This window comes from Balaenoptera physalus, assembly GCF_965194825.1.
Source record: "Balaenoptera physalus genome assembly, chromosome: 10".
Lineage (NCBI taxonomy): Eukaryota > Metazoa > Chordata > Mammalia > Artiodactyla > Balaenopteridae > Balaenoptera > Balaenoptera physalus.
Genome location: NC_138889.1, coordinates 13245176 through 13270532, shown reverse-complemented (window position 1 = coordinate 13270532; position 25357 = coordinate 13245176). Strand labels below are relative to the sequence as shown.

At 47.6% G+C, this 25357-nt stretch overlaps 1 protein-coding gene across 3 annotated transcripts in view; it reads left to right on the top strand.

The window, feature by feature from the left end:
* The window catches only part of GRIK4 (glutamate ionotropic receptor kainate type subunit 4), a 448540-nt gene that overhangs the window by 51928 nt on the left and 371255 nt on the right, over window positions 1-25357 (top strand). Inside the window, exon 2 of one of the 3 annotated variants that reach the window (XM_082410869.1) lies at window positions 13240-13350. The exons of 1 other annotated variant lie outside the window; for it this stretch is intronic. The gene's annotated coding sequence lies outside the window, so the exon portion shown is untranslated. Of the gene's footprint in view, window positions 1-7014; window positions 13351-25357 lie in introns of those variants that run through there. One more of the 3 variants, XM_082410872.1, reaches the window with a different exon arrangement.

Genomic DNA, 25357 nt, shown 5'->3' with positions numbered 1-25357 from the left:
GGACCTAGTTTCTCCTAGGATACCAGCACATGGCCGTTTGCAAGGCAGCTGCCCTGAAGCCCTCAGCCTAGCTTTGGGACAGGAGCTGTGAGATCCTGGGGGTTGCTTCCAGGTTCCCCCATACTCCAGCTTCTCTGGGCTCTAGGGGACAACTTCTGGGGCCTGGGTGAACCTGGTGCCCAAGGAGAAGCTTGTAAAAGGAGATAAGAGAATCCTTATATTTTTAGGACCCTGGGAGGAAAGCAGGGTGGATGACAACCATGACTTTCTGGAGTAAAATGTGAACTTCTGAAAACTGAGGACCAAAAGCTAGGTTCAGTCTTGGCCACGCTTAGGCTAAGGGCTGGGGGAGAGCAACAGCAGCCCTTTTGTGGTTATGAGGCACATGGGTGGGCTTTGTTCATCATCCAGCTGGCCTCCTCCCTCAGTTTAGCAGACCCCAGCATTTCTGGAACTCTGTCCTCTGGTCCTCCTCCATCCAAGGAAATTAGACGGGGCACTCCGGATTATTTGGCTCTGAATTCCTCCCCACCCTTCAGAAAAGCCCACCTGGTGTTCAGACAGACATGAATCCCCATCGGCTTTCTCTCTGGCTGTTTGTGCCAGTTCTGGCACCTACCATACCTGGGGTCAGTTTTGCTGCCCAGGCCTGCCATGAGCACAGCTACGGTCCACTTTGACCCCCGGCTGACTCCCGGGGGGCCTGGTACATGACCCATCTCGGACTAGGTGCTCCAGGTGTGTCTCATGAATGTAATACAAGCTCCCAGAGAACCTTTCAGAGGCTGGGGGCGGGGGTGTGCGGTGTGGGCAGGATCGTAAGAGCCCGTGCAGAGTGGAAAGTTGGGTAGGGGCAGCCGATGCTCAGGAGGAAGGGACTGTGGGTTTGAGGAGGGGCACCGGGCCCGGATGGCGGCAGCGCGCGCTGGAGCCCCCCGCCTGCTCCCTCTCCCGAAGTGTGCGCTAGGCTTTCGTTACTCTGGCAACTGGCCCCGCTCAGACGGCAGCAGGCAGCTGAATCCAGCCCCTTGTTATGGGGGAAAATGCTCTCATTGAAGCGCCCGAGCGGAGCTTCTGCCTTTTATTGCAACCAGCCCCACCGGCTTCCATTTGGAAACTTATTAGTGTGCGCTCGCGGCGAGAGGGCCGGGGAATCCGGGGCGCCGCCGGGGGAAGGCAGAGGCGACAGCCGCCGAATGCTAATCAGAGGGGCGAGCAGAGGCGAGGGGCGGGCAGGGGCCGCCCCCGCCCTAGCGTTGACCTCGGCCTGACCTGCTTTGATTCCTAGACTTTGCGCTAGGAGTGGGGTCGAAGCGCACGGATGGAAAGGGTCTTAGGACCCAGAGAGGAGGTGTCTCCTGGGGAAGGACGGGGCTGGCTCCCCACGCTGCCCTGAGGGCGCCCTAGCCCCCGTCCCTGGGCTTCCTGCAGCCACAGTCTGTCGGCGCCTGCCCACCCCGCCAGGGGAGGCCGCCCGCGCCCGGAATAATAATGCGCCCGCTCGCCCGCGCCTCCTTATTTTGTTAAAGGGCAGTGGCCCCGGCTTTCGTAGCAGGTAATTAGCTGGACAGATGGGGACCGGCGCGGAGGTAGATGTTCGCAGTGAAGACAGGCGCCCTTCTCCTTGCCTCGCTCCCTAAAGGCTCCCGAGTGGGATGACGAACAAAGCGTGGGCCTTCCGGAAGCGGGCTGCTTTGGACCCATCTCAGGACTTCGCACAAGGGCAGCTCTTTGTTTACAGTTCCTCTTTCCCTTTCCATTTCCTTTTCTCCCACCTCCTCCCCCTTTCCGGTTATCTGCTTCACCCGGGGGCGGGGATGGGGAGAGGAGGTCCTCTCTAACTGCCCACCTCCCAATCCCCGTTATTCTGTTGGGGACCCTTTGCCAGGGAGGCTGTCACACACATCAGGGCCGAGGCAGTGATGCTGGGGCAGGCGTGGGAGGACGGACTGCGGAGCCCACGTCATCCAGCCCAGGGGGAGTGCTGTGCTGCTCTCCTGCCAGCGGGTGGAGGTGCCTGGGCTGCCGCCAAGCGGGGCTTTGCCTGCCGTGTCGCCAGCAGCTGCTGACCTCATTAGGGCTCCTATCATGGAGGAGCCGGCCCTTAAAGGTCCGTAAGAACCTGAGCTAAGTGGCTGCAAAGATGACAGCCTCCCTGGAAACTCGCTTTCCAGTGAGCTGCTGCATCCCCTCCTCCTTTAATTAGCAGGAGGGAGCTGGACAAGTTGTTACAACTGCAGGGAAAACGATAAAAGATGGCTTTGTATTAGTGTGGCAAATTTTATTAAATCGAGAGAAAGGGTAACTGAAACATGACAGCCGTGTATGTAATGCCTCCAGAATTTGTAATAACCCAATCTTGCTGTGAATCATCCCTGCGTTGACAAACGGAATATACAGCATTTAACAGATCCAGTATTGTAAGACGTACAGCAGAACAGCCGAATGCGGAGGGACAGGTAGGGGAAGAGGGTCTCCAACCCAGGGCAGCGCCCACTGGTTAATGAGCAGAAATACAGGGTCTGGCCTAAGGCTTTGTCTCCTTAATTACTACCCCCCCCCCTTTTCCCTACGTCTCAGTCTTTCCACTTATGATTCAGAGGTAATATCTGGCCACAAGAGGAAACTTAACTAATAGCACATTCGTTGGTAGGGAATGGACAAAGCCATCTTTTCCTAAAGGGAGGAAAACGTGAGACAGGAAATCCAGGAGACAGAGCTGAGCCACGTGGCTGTTCTGGGCTTGGGGAGATCTTTGGTACTCAGGCTGGAAGGGGGGTGATCGTATGTTTACTGTGCATTAACTGTGGTGCCAGCAGCTGTCATTATTTTGATGGTAGAGATCTGAGCGAGGCCTGGAGAGGTTAAGTCATATATCCCAGGGTCTAGTAAATGGCACCCTGGATCTGTACTTTGGTCCTTCAGACTCCAAAGCCTGTACTTTGCCTGTTACCCTAGGCCTCAGTTTTTTTTTTTTAAGGTTTTTATTGGAGTATAATTGCTTTACAATGGTGTGTTAGTTTCTGCTTTGTAACGAAGTGAATCATTTATACATATACATATATCCCCATATCTCTTCCCTCTTGCATCTCTCTCCCTCCCACCCTCCCTATCCCACCCCTCTAGGTGGTCACAAAGCACCGAGCTGATCTCCTCCCTGTGCTATGTGACTGCTTCCCAGTAGCTATCTATTTTGCATTTGGTAGTGTATATATGTCCATATATACATTACCACCCTCTCACTTTGTCCCAGCTTACCCTTCCCCCTCCCCGTGTCCTCAAGTCCATTTTCTAGTAGGTCTGCGTCTTTATTCCCGTCTTGCCCCTAGGTTCTTCATGACCTTTTTTTTTTTTTTTTTTTTTTTTAAGATTCCATATATATGTGTTAGCATGCGGTATTTGTTTTTCTCTTTCTGACTTACTTTACTCTGTATGACAGACTCTAGCTCCATCCACCTCACTACAAATAACTCAATTTCGTTCCTTTTTATTAGGCCTCAGATTTTAGTTGACAAATGAAACGGGAAAAAATTTTTCATTTGTAGAGGCCATTTAGTGAGGAATTGTAGCCCTTGAGCAACAATCTAAGGGATTTCGAGAGATCTTCTGATCAAGGTGAGATATTATTTCTTCTGCTTTTCAGAGGGAAGTGATGGGGGCCCAGCAATGTTAAGCAGCTTGTCCAGGGTGATCAGCCAGGAAGTGACTGAGAAAGGAGACCAGACCTCACATCCCTTCCGACTAAGGCCTCGGACATCAGATAAATCCATGCTGTATTAAAATAGGGTCTACTTGGGGTAATTGCAAACTAATCTGTGGGCTAGTTGGGCCAACATATGATGTGGTTTTAGACCTACCAGAGTTGGAATAAGGAAGGTGCTTGGCATGTACATCACAAACTGTTCTAACAACATGCAAACTTGTTTTTGACTTTAGGTTCAGTTTTTTTAAAAGACTTTATTTTTTAAGAGCAGTTTTAGGTTTACAATAAAATTGAGGAGGAGGTACACAGATTTCCCACATACCCCCTGCTCCCACACATGTATAGTCTCCTCCGTTATCAACACCACTACCATCAGCATCACAGAATGGTACTTGTTACCAAGGATGCACCTACACTGACACGTCGTAATTACCCATAGATCCATGGTTTACCTAAGGGTTCACTCTTGGTGCTGTACGTTAATGGGTTTGGACAAATGTATAATGGCATAAATCCATCACTGTAGTATCATACAGAGTACTTTGCCCTAAAAATCCTCTGTGCTCTGCCTATTCATCTCTTCCCCCTCTCCACACCTGGAAACCACTGATCTTTTTATCATCTCCATAGTTTTGCTTTTTTAGGTTCAGTTTTCTGAACGGGAGATGGTAGAGTTAAGTGGATTCATAATTGGTTGAGCAGTTACTGGGTTGATGTCAACTAGGAGAGAGTTGATGTCAACTAGGAGGGAGTTTCTAGGAGCATGTATCAGGACTTTGTCCTTGTTCTTACCCACTTCTATGTTTTTGATGTGTTGATGTTGGAATTAATACTCAAAAAGCTCTCAGCAGGTTGGGAGAGGGGCTGGAGAGGGGATTTCTGTGGAGGTTAGCAGAACTATGGGTGTAGAACGGACTCGTGGACGCATGATTGAAAGCCTTGGGTGCCAGGGCTGCAAGAGAGGCCACAGAGTGGCCAGCTGGCCCTTCCTGAGCAGAGGAAGAGGCTGATGAAGTGATGGTCTCCAGGACAGAGAGAGAAGCCCATATTCCCTTCTGAGACCCTCACGCCTCGCCCTAGGTACCGAGTGTCACCTGATGTCAACAGGAGGAGTTTCCTGTGTAACTAGCATGTCACACTGTTGGGCTTTTCACAAGTCATCTGCCCCTTCACCTGCCACAAGGCAGGTATAAACCCAAAACATCCCGTACAGATGGTTGTCTAGCCCCATCAAATCTCCAGCGAGGACTTTGCAACTTCTGCAGGGGATGCGATGCCATGTGGCTCGCTTCCCGGCGGTGAGGCTGGTCCTCCTGGGGTCCAGCCTGACTTCTCGCTACTGCTGCTCCTTCTTCTGTCCTCAGAGGACACAGGTGTGCACTGCCGTCTTCCCAGTCACTCTTCCTAGATTTGAAGGCGGGTATGTTAAGTCTCATCTCTCCTCTCACTCAAGTTCTTGCTGCCAAAGACGGAGCTCGGCCTTCGGAGGGTTTCACACCCCACTCAGGAGTGATTAACGCGTCCCTTTCCCCATTGTGGAGAGGAAATGAGCAAAGCACTTCTGTTCAAAAACAGGAGACAAAAATATGTAATACAACCCCAGGCTTCAGTTTGGGTTTGCAAAGTGGGAAACAACACAGAGCCATTTTCCAGGTTCTTTTATGTTATTGCCTCTATAATGTGCCCCAAAATATTTTCCAAGTGATTCATCTACAATCCAATAAGAGCAACGGCTGTTGCCATTTGTATGAAAGGAGCAGAGGCGCATTCGTGAGCGATTTTATTTTATTAAGGGGAAATGGCACAGGTGTTTAGAGACCGGAGGCATTAAGATCTGTGCCCAGGGCATCTGCAGCTCCAGGCGGGGCAGTGGGCACCACTGCAGGTAGGAGAAGAATAGACAGACCAAGAAGCACCCCATGGTAACTGCGGGACAGGGCTGCCCGCTGTGGAGACTTTTAACTTCAGTGCCCTGGTCTCCTGCCACTCAAAGATCTCTTCCTAGTCTGCTAATTTAAAAAAATTAGTATTAACAATAATAATTCACATTTGTAAGGGTTTACAATGCTGCCTTCTAGCCATCTCTATCTTGATCCTGATTAGCACTCTAGGATTGGAACAGGTACTGTAGTCCCCATTTTACAGATGAAAAAACTGAGGCTTTCATATGTTTACTACTTTGTCCAAGATTAAGAGGCTCCCCGTCTCCCATCCTCCCATTTCTGTATGTGGGTGTCCCCTTGTGAGTGTCAGGGATTTTGTGTTGCTTTCTGATTTGGGGGAGGAGGTGTGGGCGTCCCTAAAGGGCAGTGCTGCCGAGGGTCAGTCACTGAGAGAAGAGGAGGGTTGTTAGCCAGGAAACAGGAGTGGCCAGGAGGACCCCAGGGTGGCAGGGGAGAAGCTCTGGGCCCCACTCCTGTGAATACAGACTTGGAGGAGGCTGGGCATAGGGAAAGGCGCTGTCTCTGCATGGGCAGGCAGGGTCTAGGTCGTACGGGTGAACTGGGAACCCCGAAGAGGGTCTGACTACCCACAGAAAGCCAGGTTCCTTGTTCCTTTCCCCTTTGTGTTTCCAGGCTCTTAGAAAAGTCTTATTTAATCATTGCAGTCTCATTAGTTGTGTTTCTTGGCATGCAGGCAGAGGACCGGTGTCCACAGCAGAGCATTATTTGAAAGGGGCGATGACTGCCTCTGAGACCACCCTGCTGGTGTCAGCATGATGGGTGAGAGAGTGAGACCCCCCCAGGGCAAGATGAAGCTTAGGTGACAAAGGTCAGGGGAGAAGGAGGCTGCTGCCTTGCCTCACTGGAGAACCTCCCTCCACGGCCCTCAGCAGAGGGTCAGGGTTTGAGGATTTTTAAAGCTAAATTGTGCATAACAGTGTGAGTATACTTAACACTACTGAGCTGTACACTTAAAAGTGGTTAAGATGGTAAATTTTATGTTTTGTGTATTTTACCACAATAAAAAAATGAAAAATAACTAATTGTAATAATTGCTCGTAGTTCAGAAGTCAAACAACATACAGAGTGAAGTAAGTCAGAAAGAGAAAAACAAATACCGTATGCTAACACATAGATATGGAATCTAAAGAAAAAAAAAAAATTGGTTCTGAAGAAGCTAGGGGCAGGACAGGAATAAAGACACAGACGTAGAGAATGGACTTGAGGACACGGGGAGTGGGAAGGGTAAGCTGGGACAAAGTGAGAGAGTGGCATGGACATATATACACTACCAAATGTAAAATAGCTAGCTAGTGGGAAGCAGCCGCATAGCACAGGGAGGTCAGCTCGGTGCTTTGTGACCACCTAGAGGGGTGGGATAGGGAGGGCGGGAGGGAGACACAAGAGGGAGGGGATATGGGGATGTATGTATATGTATAGCTGATTCACTTTGTTATACAAAAAAAAAAAGTCAAACAGTATTAAAAGGCTTATGACAATAGACAGTATTTCTCTGCTCTAACCCCTCTCATCCCACAGCCTCCCTTCTTAGAAGCAATGTCTTTCAACTTTTCAGCTGTTTCTTCTGACATTTAGGTATCTCCATAGTCCTAAATAATATGTATGTATTGTTATAGTTTAATGCATTGGTTATATTATTTATTGACTATTTATGGTAATGAGGATTTAGTTCTCTCACACTGCCTTCCCCTCTGATTCTTACCACTTATATAGTGTATTCAAATTTTAGTTAAATCAATATTCAGGATTTACATTGTTATGCCTATTTGAATATTATTCACAACTGACTGTTATATTATGGTCATGTTTCTTTTGTTTTTGTTTTTTTCCTGTTTTTGTTAATAGCTGCCTTGTTTTGCTTAATTTTTTTGCTTTAATTTTCTTTGTGTCTCCCGATAGCCTCTCAGAATAATTCTCCTCAAGGTCACTCTCATCAGGCAATCAATCAGTTCCAGCAGATTTCTCGGAAACTTTGCTCCCAGACACCTCTGTTCTGTCTTGTCTGGGATAGCTTGTTCCCAGGCCTGCGGCTGTGTTATCCTGGGACCTCCCTCTGCTCTGATCCTGGGAATTCCCTTTGCCCTTCTGTGATTTACATTCCCTATTTCTAGAATCTTGCATCTTCTTCTTTTTTGGTTTGCTCCATTGTTTTGTTGGAGCACATTCTCCAGGAGTTTTCTCGGGTTCGAAAGATGTGCAGTGGCCGAGGGCGTGGTGACAACAGTCTGTGGGATGGCACTGTACCCTCTGGACCAGTGCCCTCTGCACCTGGTGCTCAGCAGTCCCCTCTCCCTCCTGTTTACTGTAGCTCACGTTGTCCTTTTTCTTATTCCTTCATCTTGCTGGAGGATTTTGTGTTTTAGGGAGGCCGGTTGGTGGTGGGGCCCTTGCACATGTCACACTAGTAGGTGGCAGAACTGTGACTTGGACCCAGATCCACTGGCTCAAGGATCCAGGATCCTTGTAAAGATCAAGGCCGTCACTGTCCTACAGCTTGCTTTGCCTGTCCTACAGCTCTGCGCATGCCCCTCTCCCCTTTTAAATTAACTATAGTCGATTTACAAAATTGTGTTATTTTCAGGTACAGCTTCAGATTCTTTTTCACTATAGGTTATGACAAGATATTGAATATATAGTTCCCTGAGCTATACAGTAAATCGTTGTTTACCTATTTTATATATATATAGTGATGTATCTGTTAATCCCATACTCCTAATCTATCCCTCCCCCTGGCTCATGCCCATTTGAATTGGCAGGAAGTCAGTGGAGGGATCCCCTCTACAACAGGCCTACTAGCCTTTGCCTGGAAGAATTCAGGTCTGAATCCCGCAGGTAAAGGAGTAAAGAGCGTGGGAGAGAGAGTGAGGCTCCTCTGAAGCCCCTTGTAACTCAGTGGGTAAGAGCGTGTTGAGATGGTGAACGGAGCGGGAGGGCCTGTCTTCCTTGCGGGCTGTCTCTGGGAGGACTTGCCCGGCCTGCTTTAAGGACGCTGCCTCCTCCTTACCAGCTTCCTTCTGTCCCTCTTTCAATCCCCGCCTAGAGCATTGCTTTTCTTGGGATGTTTCCCAGGCCGAATGGAAGCAAGATGGCAATTCATGCCAGGAGTCTTGCATAAATAAAAATCCACAGATAACTCCCAGGCCCAGCTTTAGCCATTAGTTTCAGTCTTTCTTACCCACAAAACCTTTCCACAAGGATGTGAATCTCTGGTTGGTTTTGCCCATTCAGTGTGGGGTCCTCAGGGTCCACGGTTTGGGCTGAAGGACAGGCAGTTGCTCAGAGCCAGAGCCCCATAAATGTTTGTTGTTGACGACGCTGGTGCTTGATCAATAAAGCTAATACTGCCATTGTCATCAGGGAATAAATCTATGCTCATGTGTGTGAGAATGTCCCCTTGAATGTGCTGCTAAGCGTGCTCAGTGCGATTCTTTATGGTTTCCAAGAGCTGGGGCATGATGAAAAAGGCAGTAGATTGCCGAGGAGAAGTTGAGCAGAAAACAAGAAGTCACTGAATTAGTCCAGGCCTCGCTGCCCCACCCATGCCGCCCCACAGCTGCCGGGGACCCTGGACCCCAGCTCAGCGTCCCTCAGCTCTTGCTGGCGGGCCTTGGGTGTCCAGCTCAGATCTTGTCTCCCTGGGTGGAGGAGGAGGTGCACATGGGGACGGAAAGTCTGAATTGGAGCATGTGGGACTCAGAATGGTCATGAGCAAGTACATAAGAGGGCAGACCAGGAAAGGAAGGAGGAGCCAGGGGAGGCTGCACTTGGACTCAGCAGGCCCTGGTCCTGGCCGCCATGCACCGTTTGTGGATGGGCCTGAATTGGGAGCCAGGGAGCCACCGATGCCCAGGGCTTGGGGCTCAGGACCCTCTCCCAGCCCCTTATATCTGGAGGTGCCTCTCACTCTGGCTCCTCTACATCCTAGGGGCCCAGACAGAAGGCGGCTGATGGCCAGGGCTTGGGGCTCCTGCTGACTCATCTTCGCTGGCTCACGGGCTGGGAGCTGCCGCCCTGGGAGGACCTTCCAGTCCTGAGAACATCGCCTGACAAATGCTCTCACCTCCAGGGCCAATACCAGTGCCTCCGGGAGAGTCTGGGAAATATGAGATTTAGTAATTTGTGTGTCTTCTCTCCACCTGTATCATAAGCTTCTCATGAACAAGTCCAAAACACACCCCAGCCTGTGCCAGGTGTGCAGCAGGGGCTCTGTAAATGCTGCTTGAACTGAATAGTGGGCCACACTGTGTGATTATGCCTAAATGGGCAGGGGGCAGTGCTGGGAACAGCATCTGAGACTAAGCCGCTGGGAAGGATGGACCTCTGTAGTTAGAGGTCTTCTCCCAAAGAGGGGATGATGGAGGGATGATAGTAATAATAATAAGAGTAGTAGTAGAAGTAGTAGTAGTAGTAATAGCAAACACTTAAGCCATGTGTGCCGGGCACCAGACCTAGTAGAACACCTTCGTACGTCATCTACTTGATTCTCACAACCCTATGAGGCAGGCATTCTTATTACTTCCATTTTACAGATGAGGACATGGAGACACCTGGCTTCCTGCTATGTATTCCTCAGGTCTCAGTTTGAATTCTCTTCCTCTGGGGGAGGCTGTAACCTTCTACCTCCTTACTGCTGCATTTCTCGCTCTTCCTGGCTGTTTGTTCCCTGGGGCTGTGGGCTCTGTCAGGACAGGGCTCTGCCTGTCTTGCTCATATGGAGCCCCTGGTGCCTGGTACGCAGGTGATATGGAGTAGACGCTCAATTAATGTTTTTGGATGAATGAACGAACACATTCTGAGAGCATCACTTGTGGTCCATGAAGCACTCTGTCAATCAGTATTCAGGGAGGGGGGCTCTTTCCTCTGCGTCTCCCCGCAGTGCCCACTGAGCAGAGAGGTGTCCCGGAAACCAGCCCCTCTATTTAACGTGTATTTATTGAGCACCTACTATGTGCCTGGGTCTCTACTAAGTGACAGGGAAGGAGCCCATGACCTCAAAGAGTTTCCAGTTTCTTCTGCCAAGAAATCCCTTCATTTGAATTTCTCCTAAAGTTCTCCTGTGCTTTTGGTCAATCACTCTTGCTTTGCCCTCTGGGAGTTATGGGAAGGGGCGAACAGGCGCCGTGCTCTGGAACCTTCTCGACTTCAGAGAGCCCTGCCATGCCCAGAATCGCTCAGGTAGACCAACTGAGATGATTCGATTATGTGCTTTAATGCTGGGATCTTTTGCTCCCTCCGTTTGAGGACATGAGCGTTTTCTGCAAATTCTGAAGACTGCAAGTTTTCCGCTCAGCCTGCGGTGGGCCGAGGACGCCTCGGTGGTGCTGGTATCTCTCCGTGTATCTGCTCACAACTCTCCTCCCCTCTCCCTGCCCAGTCACTGCCTTTTACCTGATTTAATTTTCACACCTTATTCAGTGGCTCCTCCTGAAACTCATCTGCATCTCTTCCCTCTGGCCTGTGGGTCTTCCCCCCATCTTCCAAGCCTTTCTCCCGCCCTGGGGCATTTTTGCAGACAATGCAAAGGGTTTTCTGAAAGGCTTGCGCTCTTGAGAGCATCAGCGTGTGTTTGGGGCGTGTGCGTCACACACCCACCCAGGCACGACAGTGTGCACAACTCCGATTCTCGCCTCCAGCCATTCAGACCTCCTGCTGCGTACCCCTGGGATGCTGGCAGAACTAGGCGTGGGCATCCAGCACATTCCACACTTTGCCTGGCGCTTCTGAACTGAGCAGCAGAAGGCTGTCGAGGAGGGCCCTGAGGAGCAGCTCAGAGGTGGTCCAGGTGGTGTCCTGCTGCCCCTGGAAGATGCAGCCCCCTTTTCATTTTCCGGGAGGCGACCGTAGGAAAACAGAGTATGAATGGCCATAATTCACTGGGCTCCTGGGTAAAATTTGTATTTCATTCTGATTATTGGATGTGTCTCCTAATTGCAGCTATAAAAAGGTGTAGTAGTCCATCTTCCTCACGAAAGCCTGGTACTGGCTGATTGTTGTTTAGTTAGTTGATGCCAGTGGTCGAGGGGTGAGTTTGGAATTACAATTACAACTCCTATTATTTCAGGGAGATTGCTGAATTAATTAGTGGGATGATAGGATTCCTCATTGTTGACATCTTAAGAATCCACAATAATAACTTTAAAATGGGTTGTGATAATGGGAGTTGGTAATGGATTTGTCTTCTCTCCTGGGCGAGGCTGGACTTCAGGAGGACAGAGGCCTCCCTTTTCTCTTCCCCTTCTGGGGAGCGGTGGGAGTGTGGAGAAGCAGGTGCTCCTGACCTGGGGAGAGTTTTGAGTGGCCAGGGGTGGTAGAGGAAGCGGGGAGGGATCACACACCTGTGCTTAGCTTTCTCATGTCCTGGCCAGGTGGGGACCAAAGGTTACATGAGACAGGAGAATAAAGAGAGAAAAGAAAGGGTCCAGCCAAGAACGTGCAGTGTTTAATTCAAGGTCGTTGAGGAGGAACCCTGCTTACAGCTCTGATGGTCATGGACAGCCCCTCTGGCCAGGGGCAAGTGGCGGTGCCTCCTGAGAAGCAGGCCCAAGTGATGACAAGGTCAAGGTCTTGCAAGGAGCTCTTGGAGGTGGATGGATGGAGCCTCATGAGCCTGTGTTCCCAAGACCCCTCTGTGACCACCGGTCTGTGCTGGGCCAGTGACAATGCTGGCTGTTGTTTGGCCTGGGTGGCCTTTAGCCTCCCGCTAAAGGTCTCCCCTTAACTCCTGCTGGGCGTCCAGACTGCCTGTATTGGGGGAGGAGGGACCTGGAATGATCCTGCTCCCTCTCCCCTAAGCTTGCCCTCTCCTTCTCTTTCTCGTCGTCCTTCCCCTCTCCCCAGGAGCCACCAGAAGCATCTTCACTCTGGATATAAAAGAGAAATATTGCACTTTAGCTTCAGCCAGAGAGGTGGTAATGAGAATATAGGAGAAACTGTTTATCCAGGTAGTTAATATTTGAATAATCCTGAAGGTCATGTGGCATCTTTCTTTCAAAGAGAGATTTCTACCCTGGCCGGGGCTGTGTGCATGGAAAGTGGGGCAGGGTGCAGCTCTGTCCCGAATTCTCTACCTTGTGGAGCTGGAGTCAGTTGGTTTCTGTAGCCTAGAGACAGAAGCAGGCGCCTGGGATGGAGGGGGCCAGGCAGGCTTCACATAGGTGGGTAGGCTGTGGCCTGAGAGGAGAGAGGGAGGGTTGGGTCCTGTGAAGCACAAAATGGAATGATGGAGAGCTCTTGGTTCAGAAGGACCTTCTTACCTCCGGTTCTGAAGACAGCTGCCCGATGAAAGGTGTTGGGAACCCCTTCCAGACACCATCTCTTGGGTGTTCATCTCCCCCTTTCCCCAACCAGCACCTCACCCTGTTTTTCCAGGGCTCGGTGTCCTCCAGGGGACAGAGGGCCTGGGGAGTTTCTCGGAAGGCAGATCATTAAGATTTAATGGGACATTTCCTGCCAGACAAGGGGATTGTAAAATACAACTAATTTAGAGAGCTAGGGGATCACAGAGTCATTTTGCCTGTCCGCTAGGAAAGGCCAGATGTGAAATTATGCCGATCCCTGCCTTCCTCTCTCTAGCCCTTCCCAACCACACCACTGGGCTGCAGCTGATCTGGCCCAGAGCACCTGCTGGACAGAGCCCTTCCCCGCTGGTGACCAGGTGTGCAGCCGTGGCCAACTGGTGAACTGGTATGTACTTAGCAAGGCTGAGAGCTTCATGAGGAGGGGTGATGCTGGAGCAGGGTCCAGGTGGCCACGAGCCCCTGCGCGGTGCACAGACTTCTCGGCTCCAGCCAGGGGACCACAGCTGCGGCCCAGACGTTCTTTTGATCTCTTGGAGTCCCTGCAGCAGGTTATCCAGAGGCTTCATCTCTCATGGTCCTGTCCTCTGGGCAGAGTGAATTCAACAGTTGAAGGAAGTGAGTTGGAAAAGGGGTGGTGGCAGTATGCGAGTCTGTGTGTGTGTGTGTGTGTGTGTGTCTGTGCACGCGCGCATGCACGGGGCAAAGAAACAGAGACAAAGGGAGAGAGACGGGGCAGATAGGGAGATGGGGGCAGGAGAAGGGGAGCCACAAGGCTGGGGGCAGGGAGACAGAAGGGCACCAGTTATCTTCCCGAGGGCAGGGACATTTGGTCCATTAGCTGTGAGTCTGCTCTCACAGGAGACGGGAAATGAGAACATGGAGGGACAGAGGTGGGCACAGCCCAGGGGCAACAAAGGAGAGGCCTGATGTTACAACAGCAGCAGGATTCTCTGGGCTCTCTGGTCTGCTCCCCCACTCTTAGACTGAGAACGTGCTGAATTAATACTCCCCAAGAAGCTGGAGAGAGGATGGGTGTAGAGTTGCCCCTAGGCATGTGATGGAACCAGCTCCAGACAAGGACTCTATTCATCTAAAATTATTAAAACAGGGACTTCCCTGGCAGGCCAGTGGTTAAGACTCCGCACTTCCACTGAAGGGGGCATGGGTTTGATCCCTGGCTGGGGAACTAAGATCCCACATGCTGGGTGGCAAAAAAAAAAAAAAAAAAAAAAAAAATTATTGAAACAGCAAGTTACTTTACCAGCAAAATGGGTTTATTTGGCAACAGCAAAGAATTGCAACTCAGAACGTGCAGCCTATGGGGAACCACAGTCTTGTCCAGAGAATAAAGGAAGGGAACCTACTTTTATAGGGAAGGGGGGAGGTGGGAGGGGCTGTTGTAAATGAAAGGTCATTGGATGGAAGTAGGAGTTCAGGGCAGTGATGGCTTCTCATTGGCTGGGCTGTTGCTGAGCAAGGAGAAACTCTTTCTTTGGAGAGTAAAGTAGTTGCATCTCCGGTTTAGGAGTGCATGGGACCTGTGGAGCATGCAGTTGACCTGAGTAGCAGTGTTGGAGAGCGCCCCCTTCTGGCCTCCTGACTCCATTTTAAATAAGGTTTCCATTTATTAATTTTCACAGGTCCAAAAGGCTCTGCCACTTACAACATGCATGACCTCTCTGAGGTCACATAAAAATGAGGATGCTATTGCCAGCCTCACAGGGTTGTCTTGGGTGTTAATGAGACAACGTGGCTAGAGCTTCTAGGACATACAGACACCTAGTAAGCCACGCCAACCACCTTCCCGTCTCTGAAAGATGCCTAACGCAGTGTCAGACACACGCCTGGCTCTCAGTACAGCTATTTTAATCAGATTCTTAATCCGAGAACCGCTCAGCAGCTGTCCCTCAGCCCTGGAACCTAATGTTACCATCAGGGCTCTTGGCCTCCTTAATCAATAGAAACTGATAGGCGGCTAGACAAGAAATTCAGGCAAGGCTTTTCTGGGGCTCCTGCTGCAGCAGGAGGGAGCGAGAACAAGTAACAGGTTCCCTTGCTCACTCGCTTGCTTCCATGGTGGGGACGGTGGGATGGGCTGGTTCCTTATATGGGGTGAGGGTAGCGGTGTGTCCAGGGGCGGCTTAGGTGGTCTGCCCACCCCTTTGGTGGCGTTGTGTGTAGGGGCATGTGCAGTACCCTGCTTTTGCTCCTGGCTCTTCAGAAGTGGCAGTTGGCTTTGTGGTCTTTTTGTATCTTGTCCATAATTTGCCCCAACTGTGCATGCATGCAGTTATTTTTAGTCCCTTATAGTTTCTTTGTATTTTGTCGCTTGAGGAGACATTTGTCCCGGTGCAAACATTGCAGCAAAGGGTCCCAGGTTCCAGCCTGTCTTACTGGGAGTGGGCAGGGCTAAGGGGTGGGCTGGGCCAAGGAGGCCAGAGGATCCTGGTACTGCCCTGCTGTGTATTCCTTCCTTTTCTTGTGTGGCTCCAGCTTGACCAATCTCAGTAGAGCCTCAGAGCGGGAGGTGGAGAGGGTTGTTAATGCCACCAGTTCCACGGGTGGCTGGGTTTGAGCCGCATCACTAACCGGCTGGTGGACGTTCCAGGTTATGTACTCCACCCAGAGTGGGGTAGGGGGTCCTGCGGGCAGTGCTGGTCTTTCCTCACGTCTGAGTGACCCTCTCTACCCCGACCCCACCGTGAGTGCCTAGGAGGGCTCAGAGGCAGACCCCTCCCTGAAGAGAACAGCCCAAGCAGCATTAATTGAGCACCCACTGTGTGCCATGACCTGTCCTGGCACTGAGGATTTAGAAGTGAATAAAGTCAGCATGGTGATGGTCTTGTGGAGCAGGGGTGACCAGTGGTAGATAAATATTATCAGAACGCGATGTAGCATTGTTTACAATAGTCAAGACAGGGAAGCAACCTAAAGGTCCATCCACAGATGAATGGAGAAAGAAGATGTGGTACATATACACAATGGAATACTACTCAGTCATTAAAAAGCATGAAATAAGGCCATTTGCAGCAACATGGATGGACCTAGAGATTATCATACTAAGTGAAGTTAAGCCAGACAGAGAAAGATAAATATCATATGATATCGCTTATATGTAGAATCTAAACAAATGGTACAAATGAACTTATTTACAAGACAGAAATAGACTCACAGACATAGAGAACAAACTTATGGTTACCAAAGGGGAAAAGGGGGGAGGGATAAATTACGAGTTTGGGATTAACAGATACAGACTACTATATATAAAATAGGTAATCAACAAGGATGTACCATGTAGCACAGAGAACTCTACTCAATATCTTGTAATACTCCATAAGGGAAAAGAATCTGAAAAAAAATACATATATATGAGAAACGGAATCACTTGGCTGCACACCTGAATCTAACACAACACTGTAAATCAACTATAGTTCAATAAAAAAAAAAAAAAAAAGACAGCCCTGGGATGGATGAGGGTTGAGGGTGCGGAATGATGACCTGCGACGAACTGAGGGAGTGACATTTACACTCAGACCTGAAAGGTAAGACAGAGGTCAGGGTAGAGCCTCCAGGGGAGGGGAACTAGGTGGGAGCAGAGTCCCCTAGGTGGGCATGCTTGGTGTCCTCGAGAGACAGGATGGCAGAGTGGCTGGCTCGTGGCCGACAAAGGGGAGGGGGTGTGGGGAGGCCAGAGTGCCAGCAGGCTCTTTGGGCCTGGGAGGAATTTGGATTGCATTCTAAACAGAGATGGGAAGGCAATGGAGGAGTTTTAAGCAGGGAAGAGACATAATCTGATTTATATTTGAAAAAAGTAATTCTGACTGCTCTTTAAGAATAAATTAGAGGGGAGGAAAAGTTAAGCGATGGGTAGCAGTAGGCTGGGTGAGAGCTGATGGAGGCTTGAACAGAGTGGCCCTGGCAACAGCAGATGCCTGTTGGGCACATTCCAGATACGTGTGCTGTCGTTTTTTTTATGAAGGTACACTTTACATACAATAAAATTTGCCCTGTTTAGTGTAAAGTTCTGGGAGTTTGGACAACCGAACGTCATTGTGTGACCACCACCACAGTCAAGATATGGAACATTGCATCACCTGCCAAACTCCCCTGTGCCCCTTGGGTCATCCGTTCGCCTATCTTCCATCCCTGGCAATCACTGATCTTCTTTTTGCCCCGTAGGTTTGCCTTTTCTACAGAGTCACATAAATGAAATCATATGGTGTATAGCGGATGGAGTCTTAGCATAATGCATTCTTTCCCTTAGCATCGTGCATTCGAGAATCATCCAGGTTGCTGTGTATATAAAGAGTTCACTCTCCTTTTTACGGCTGGATAGTATTCCATTCTACGGAAATATCAGTTTCTATATTCATTCACCACTTGAAGGACATTTTGGTTGTTTTCAGTTTGGGGCAATTTCAAGTAAAGCTCAGCTGAATGTGAACATTGGCGTACACGTGTTTACGTGAACCTGTTTTCATTTCACTTGGGTAAATACAAGGAGTGGGATTGCTGGGTCATCTGCTAAGTGTATGTTTGACTTTATAAGGAACTGCCAACCTGTTTTTCAGAGTGGCTGTACCATTTTGCATTCTCACTGGCAATGTATGTGAGTTCCAGTTTCTCTGAATTCTCACCAGCATTTGATATTGTCCTTAAAATTTTTTCCACTCTGATAGATATATAGCGGTATCTCATTGTGGTTTTAATTTGCATTTCCCTAATGATTAAAGCTGTAAGTATCTTTTCATCGGTTTATTTGCAATCACTATATCTTCTTGGGTCAAATATCTGTTTAAGTCTTTCATACATTCCTGTATTCTTGTTTTTTTTTTTTTTTTTTTTTTGAATTTTGAGAGTTCCTTATATATTCTGGATACAAGTCCTTTTTCAGATACGTGATTTGCAAGAATTTTCTCCCAGTCTGTGATTTCTCTTTCCCTCTCTCTCTCTCTGTCTCTGTGTCTTTCTCACTTTCTCTCTCTTTTAAATCACAAAACCAGGGGCTTCCCTGGTGGCACACTGGTTAAGAATCCGCCTGCCAATGCAGGGGAAAAGGGTTCGAGCCCTGGTCTGGGAAGATCCCACATGCCGCGGAGCAACTAAGCCCGTGTGCCACAACTACTGAGCCTGCACTCTAGAGCCCGTGAGCCACAACTACTGAAGCCCGCATGCCACAACTACTGAAACCCGCGCACCTAGAGCCCGTGCTCCGCAACAAGAGAAGCCACCGCAGTGAGAAGCCCATGTACTGCAACGAAGAGTAGCCCCGGCTCGCTGCAACTAGAGAAAGCCCACGCGCAGCGACGAAGACCCAATGCAGCCAAAAATAAATAAATAAATAAACAAATTAATTAAATCACAAAACCACATGTATTTATGAAAACAGAACCAAGACTAAAGACTAAATATATAATTTTAAAAATCAGAGACCACGTCTCTGTTGTCATTCAGGAAATAGTTCCAGAAGACCGCTTCTTCTTCTTGAGATTCTCTGAGAATCTTATCTTATGGTCTAAATTTTGTTGTTTCTATTTTTTAAAATTGTAGTGAAATACATGTAACATAATTTTTACCATCTTAAACTTTTTAAAGTGTACAGTACGGTAGCATTAAGTACATTCACTTTATTGTGCAGCCAATCTCTAGAACCCTTTTCATCTTTGAAAACTGAAATTCTGTACCAATTAAATAACAGCTCCCCATCCCCTGGCAACCACCATTCTACTTTCTGTCTTTATGAATTTGACTACTCATTGAGTAGAATCGTACAGTATTTATCCTTTTGTAACTGGCTTATTTCACTTAGCATAGTGCCCTCAAGGTTCATCCATCTTGTGGTATGTATCAGAATTTCCTGCCTTTTCAAGGCTGAATAATATTCCATTGTGTGTGTAGACCACATTTTGCTTATCCATTCATCCTTTCATGGATATGTGGATTGCTTCCACCTTTTGGCTATTGTGAATAATGCTGCTGTAAAACTGATATCCCAAATATCTCTTTGGGACCCTGCTTTTAATTCTTTTGGATTCTTTTTATTCTGTTGACAGTGCTTTTTGAAGAGCAGAAGTTCTTAATTTTGATTTAAAAATTTCTCAATTTTTTCTTTTATGGTTTGTGCTCTTGGTATTGTATCTATGTACTCATCACCTAATCCAAGGTCACGAATAGTTTCTCCTATGTTTTCCTCTCAAAGTTCAGTTTATGATCCATTTTGAGGTATTTTTTAATATAGTGAGAGGTTTGAGTTAAGGTTCTGTTTTGTTTTTTGTTTTTTTTTGCAAATGCATATACAGTTGTTTCAGCACCACTTATTGAAAAGATATCCTTCTTCCGTTGAATTACTTTTGCATTAGATGTGGTTTTTTTTAATTAAAAAATTTTTTTGGTCCTAAATTTGTTGCATTGTTATTATGTGGCAGAGACCGTTTTCTTTCTTTCTTTTTTGCTATTTATCATTCTTTTGTTGTTGTTGATGAGGTATAGTTGATTTACAATATAAGCTTCAGGTGTACAACATAGTGATTCACAGTTTTTAAAGGTTATACTCCATTTATAGTTATTGTGATATATTGGCTATATTCCCTGTGCTATACAAAGTATGCTTGTAGCTTATTTTATATGTAGTAGTTTGTACCTCTTAATCCCCTACCCCTATCTTGCCCCTCCCCACTTTCCTCTCCCCACTGGTAACCATAGTTTGTTCTCTATATCTGTGAGTCTGTTTCTTTTTTGTTATATTCACTAGTTTGTTTTATTTTTTAAAGTCCCTATATAAGTGATATCATACAGTATTTGTCTTTCTCTGTCTGACTTATTTTACTCAGCATAATACCCTCCAGATCCATCCATGTTGTTGCAAATGGCAAAATTTCCTTTTTTTGTGGCTCAGTAATATTCCATTGCATATGTACATCACATCTTCTTTATCCATTCATCTGTTGATGGACACTTAGGTTGCTTCCATATCTTGGCTATTGTAAATAATGCTGCTGTGAACATTGGGGTGTATATATCTTTTTAAATAAATGTTTTCATTTTCTTTGGGTATATACCCAGGGGTGGAATTGCTGGATCATATGGTAGTTCTATTTTTAGTTTTTTGAGGAACCTCCATACTGTTTTCCACAGTGACTGCACAAATTTACATTCCCACCAACAGTGTACCAGGGTTCTTTTTTCACCACATCCTCACCATCACTTGTTATTTGTGGTCTTTTTGATGATAGCCATTTTGGCAGGTGTGAGGTGATATCTCATTGTGATTTTGATTTGCATTTCTCTGATGATTAACAATGTTGAACATCTTTTCCATCTGTGTGTCTTCTTTGGAAAAATGCCTATTCAGGTCTTCTACCCATTTTTTAATCAGGTTGTTTAATTTTTTGATGTTGAGTTGTAAGAGCTGTTTGTATATTTTGGATATTAACTCCTTATCAGTCATATCATTTGCAAAAATTTTCTCCCATTCAGTAGGTTGTCTTTTCATTTTGTTGATGGTTTCCTTTGCTGTGCAAAAGCTTTTAAGTTTAATTAGGTCCACTTGTTTACTTTTGGTTTTGTTCACTTTGCCTTAAGAGACAGATCCAAAAAAATATTGCTACGATTTATATCAGAATGTTCTGCCTATGTTTTCTTCTAGGAGTTTTATAGTTTCTAGTCTTACATTTAGGCCTTTAATCCATTTTGAGTTTACTTTTGTATATGGTGTGAGAAAATGTTCTAATTTTATTCTTTTATATGTAGCTGTCCAGTTTTCCCAGCACCACTTATTGGAGAGAGTGTCTTTCCTCCATTGTATATTCTTACCTCCCTTGCCATAGATTAATTGACCATAAGTGCATGGGTTTATTTCTGAGCTCTCTATTCTCTTCCATTGATCTATGTGTCTGTTTTTGTGCCAGTACCATATACTGTTTTGATTACTGTAGCTTTGTATTATAGTCTGAAGTTAGGGAGCATGATACCTTTAGCTCTGTTTTTCTTTTTCAAGATTGTTTTGGCTATTCAGTTTTTTGTGTGTATTTCCGTACAAATTTTAAAATTATTTCTTCTAGTTCTTTGAAAAATGTCATTGGTACTTTGATAGGGTTTGCATTGAATCTGTAGATTGCCTTGGGTAGTATGGTCATTTTTATGATATTAATTCTTCCAATCCATGAACACATTATATCTTTCCATTGGTTTGTGTCATCTTCAGTTTCTTACATCAGTGTCTCATAGTTTTCTGAGTACAGGTCTTTTACCTCCTTAGGTAGGTTAATTCCTAGGTATTTTATTCTTCTTGGTACAATTGTAAATGGGATTGTTTCCTTAATTTCTCTTTCTGATAGTTCATTGCATTAGAAATGTTTTTGAGATAGGATTGACAGGACTTGTCTTTGGATGTGGAACATGAGGGAGAAGGAGGAACTAAGTGTGACTGTGAGTTTTGGCTCAATTAACTGGTTGGATCAGGGTGCCACTTTCTAAGATGAGGTACCCTTGGAGAGAACAAGTTTGGGAATTGGAAGTTTAGAGTTATGTTTTGGAGGTGCCCATGAGGCCTGAGAGCATTAGGCAAGGAGACAGCTGGACGTATGAGTCTGAAGTTCAGGGCAGAGGTAAGGGCTGGAGACAAACATTTTACAAGTCATTGGCACGTAGAAACAGACAGGTAAGCTGACACTTAAGAGTGCAATGTGCTGAATTCAGAGGTAGAGGTGTGTGTAAGGTGCAGCAGAGCCCTGGGGCAGGAGTATAGGGTGGAGCAGGGAAAGGCCTTGGAGGACATCAAGTCAGTGGGTCTTAAAGGGGAGCAGGAGTTTGCCGAGAGAGGATCTGGGGAGTGAAATTTCAGGGGAAGGATCAGAATGTGCACAGGCTTTAGGACATGAAGTGTAGGGTGTTCAGGAAACTTCCGAGTTTGGAGCAGCTGGAGAAAAAAGGTGCATGGGTAGGAGGATGGATGGGAGTCTGGAAGAAGACACGGCCAGTTCAGGAAGGGCCTTTACATAGAGAGAGCAGCTTGGGCTTTCTCGTGTATATATTAGGGGAATCAACGGCAAACTTTCTGTGAGGGAGGGGCCATCCCTTGTTCCTTCAGATGTTTATTTGAGGTAAATGACCAGGGCCACAGGGTGAATTAGAGGCCATGAAACAGGAATCAGGAAGGTCAGTGAGGAGGCACATGTTCATTGCAAGATGCAGAGTGTCTGAACTTGGCAGTGGCTGGAGGGATGGAGAGTTAGAGGTGATGGTGAGACATTCAGGATGAGTACCGTCTACTCCTAGTCTCCCCTCCCTCGGCGCCACCAGCAAGGCTGCCCTTCCTGTGACCTGTAGAGTGTGCTTGTCTCCAGGGACCCCCTGATTAGATCAAACCCCACAATTTAGGTGAATATCTCTGAGCTTCGGCCTCCCCCAGACCTGATGTGCAGTTGCTCTTGAGATAACCTGCAGCTCCTCTTCTGCCCAGGCGTGGGGGTGACAGACACAGGCCTTCAGTGGACTGGCATCAGGTCTGAGCTTTCATCCGTCGGCCTAATCAGACCCCGTCTGTCCTGACAGGAATACAGATGTGATGCTCCTGTCTCACTCTGTCTGAAATTGCTTCGTAATAACAGTAGGAGTTAGAGAGTCATTTTCATTGATTAAACAATTGAGATGATTTGTCTTTACAAAACTGAAAATATAGAGGTGTCTCTTTCTGCCTCTGTATACATTATGCATGCTTATTTATTGGAGGCAACAGTCTCTGCTTGTAATCAAGCTGATGTTTATGGTGGGGCTGCTTTATAATGCCAGGCTGAGATGATATAATGGGAATTGGACTGAAAAGAAGCCTAATGTAACGACACTGGCAATCAGGGGTGAGAGGCCCCCGGGGAAGGCAGCGCGGGCCAGGCAGGGGTGGCTGGAAGGAAAGCACCATGCAGCCGTTTTGACATGGAAAAAGGGTTCTTAGAATGTCGCTTGTGATTTGTATTATAAGACTCTAAGGGGAGGAGAACCTGGGCTTTGGATCAGATGGCTCAAGGTTTGAATCCTAGCTCTCTGCCATTTATTGCCTGTGTCACCTGGGAGAAATTACTTCAAGTCTCTGACACCCAAAATAGGGATAATGATACCCAATGAGATGGCAGATGTGAATTGCCTAGCGCAGTATCAGACATACGTAGTTATTATTATCTGGATCGCTCCAGAAGGGGGTTCTAGTTAGGAATGGGTGTGCTAAGGTGCTTGGGCCGGGAACTTGTGTAGCAAGCAAGTCAAGAGCTCTTCAGGCCCAGCCCATTCATCCTAGACCCTTTTTGCTAGTGTCAGGGAGCAAATTTGCCACCCCAAAGTGTCTCTTTGGCACGAGGATTCATTTAGGCTGAATATTTTTAAGGCCCAAGAGACTCAGGAAACATCTCGGACCTTCCCCCCAACTGCCTGACAGAATGTAGATAGTGGACCTGTTCTGGGACAGGAGCTATCCGTATAGATCACTATAGTATAAACTATAGTGTAGGCAGGGGGGAACCCAGCAAAGTCTGTTTCTTAAAATTCCTCTCTGTGTCCTACTGTCTCTGCCAAACATTTACCAAACATTTGCTTTGCCCTGTCGATGTGAATTCCCTTCCTCCCCTTTGAAGTCCCAAACCACTACCCGCAACATCCTCCTTTGTCTTTAGCTGAAGACGGTATTTAAGGTGAGGGTTTCAGCCATTTTGGTGAGTCACTCAGTTTTTCTGGGTCTCTCCCATGTATACATGTTATTAAACTTTGATTTGATTTTTCTCCTGTTCATGTCTCATGTCAATTTGATTCTTAGACCAACCAGAGGAAACGAGAAGGGTAGAGGAAAGTGTCTTTTCCTGGGGCTGGCCGGGCCAAGGCTCGGATGGGCGGATATGCCTCATGTCGTGGTGTCTCGGGCCTGCTGGATTACCTCTCCAGGTACTGGGAAAGTCTTCATAGGGAGGCAGGCTGCTGAGCTGCCTTTCGAATTGAGTGAGAGGAGCGGGGCCTTGTTGGACAAGGTTGCCGCTGCGGAGCCACTGGCCGCATTATTAAGAGACCTTTCTCATTGCAAACTGATACGTGTAATTGTTCCAGTCCTGCAGGGCTCAGGGTGAAAACCGCTGTCAGTCGCTTGGCTGCCAGGATTTGCCAAACCGTATTCCTGGATTCCGTGTATGGGTCTGGTATGTGAGCTCTGGCGGACTCAGGAGGGCGGGCGGCCGGAGGTGAGCAAACCACAGATGTCCAGAGCGCCTGCCTCTGCTGATGCGTGGCCGGACTTGGCCTGCTCTCGAGGACACCGAATCCAGGGGGAGGAGATAGCTTAGGCGGACGCTCTTGGCATGCTTCCCGTCCTCGGGTTTCTCGGTGCCTGGATTTGGGGTCAGCTGCGGCAGAAGCTTCTTGGAGTAGAGTGTTGTTGGTGTTGGAGTATTACAGTGAGGTGAGTACCCTGCCAGTCAACTCCCTTTCTTGCTGCCTGGCAACTAACGAACAAGCGTGTCTCTGGTACCCACTGTGTGCAAGCAGAGGGGGATAGGGATTCTGGGAGGTGGAGGCAGTAGGCATAATACAAGGTATTTACTGGTTAATCTTTAGGTTTTCGGAGTCAGGGAGTTACTATGAACGAGACTGGTTGGGAAAGCCTTACAGCAGCAGTGGGGTTTGCAGGAGGATTCAGCCAGGCGTCGGGGCCCGGGAGGCATTCCAGGAGGTCAGGGGTGTAAGCCAAGGGTAAGGTTTTCAGAATAGCGAGTGGAAGAATGTGGTGTCAGGGAACAGTGTAGGGTCCTTAACATTTCGGGCCAGGTAATTCTTTCCTGTGGGGACTGCCTGGCATTGTAGGATATTTAGCAGCATGCCTGGTCTCTACCCACTAGATACCAGTAACATCTCTTCCAGTCCCCAGGTTGTGATAACCAGACATGTCTCTAGACTTGCCAAACATCTGGGTGCCAAGTCACTCCCACTGAGAATCGCTGGCTGGCGTAGGGGGTGGTCAGAGATTAGAGTGGAAAGGTTGGCTGGGCCGAGTCTGGAAGGGCGGTGGGTTCCACGTTAAGAAAATTGGGACTATACAACTCAACAACAAAAAATCAAATAACCTGATTAAGAAATGGGCAATAGACATTCCTCCAAAGATGTACAAAGGGCCAGTAAGTGTCTGAAAAGATGCTTGATATCATTAATCGTCAGAGAAATGCAAATCAGAGCCACAGTGAGATACCACCTCACACCCATTAGGATGGCTACTGTCAAAAAATAGAAACAACAAGTGTTGGCAGGGATGTGAATTTGGAACCCTTGTTCACTGGTGGTGGGAATGTAAAATGGTACAGCCACTGTGGAAAACTGTATAGCAGTTCTTCAAAAAATTAAAAATAGAACTGCCATATGATCCA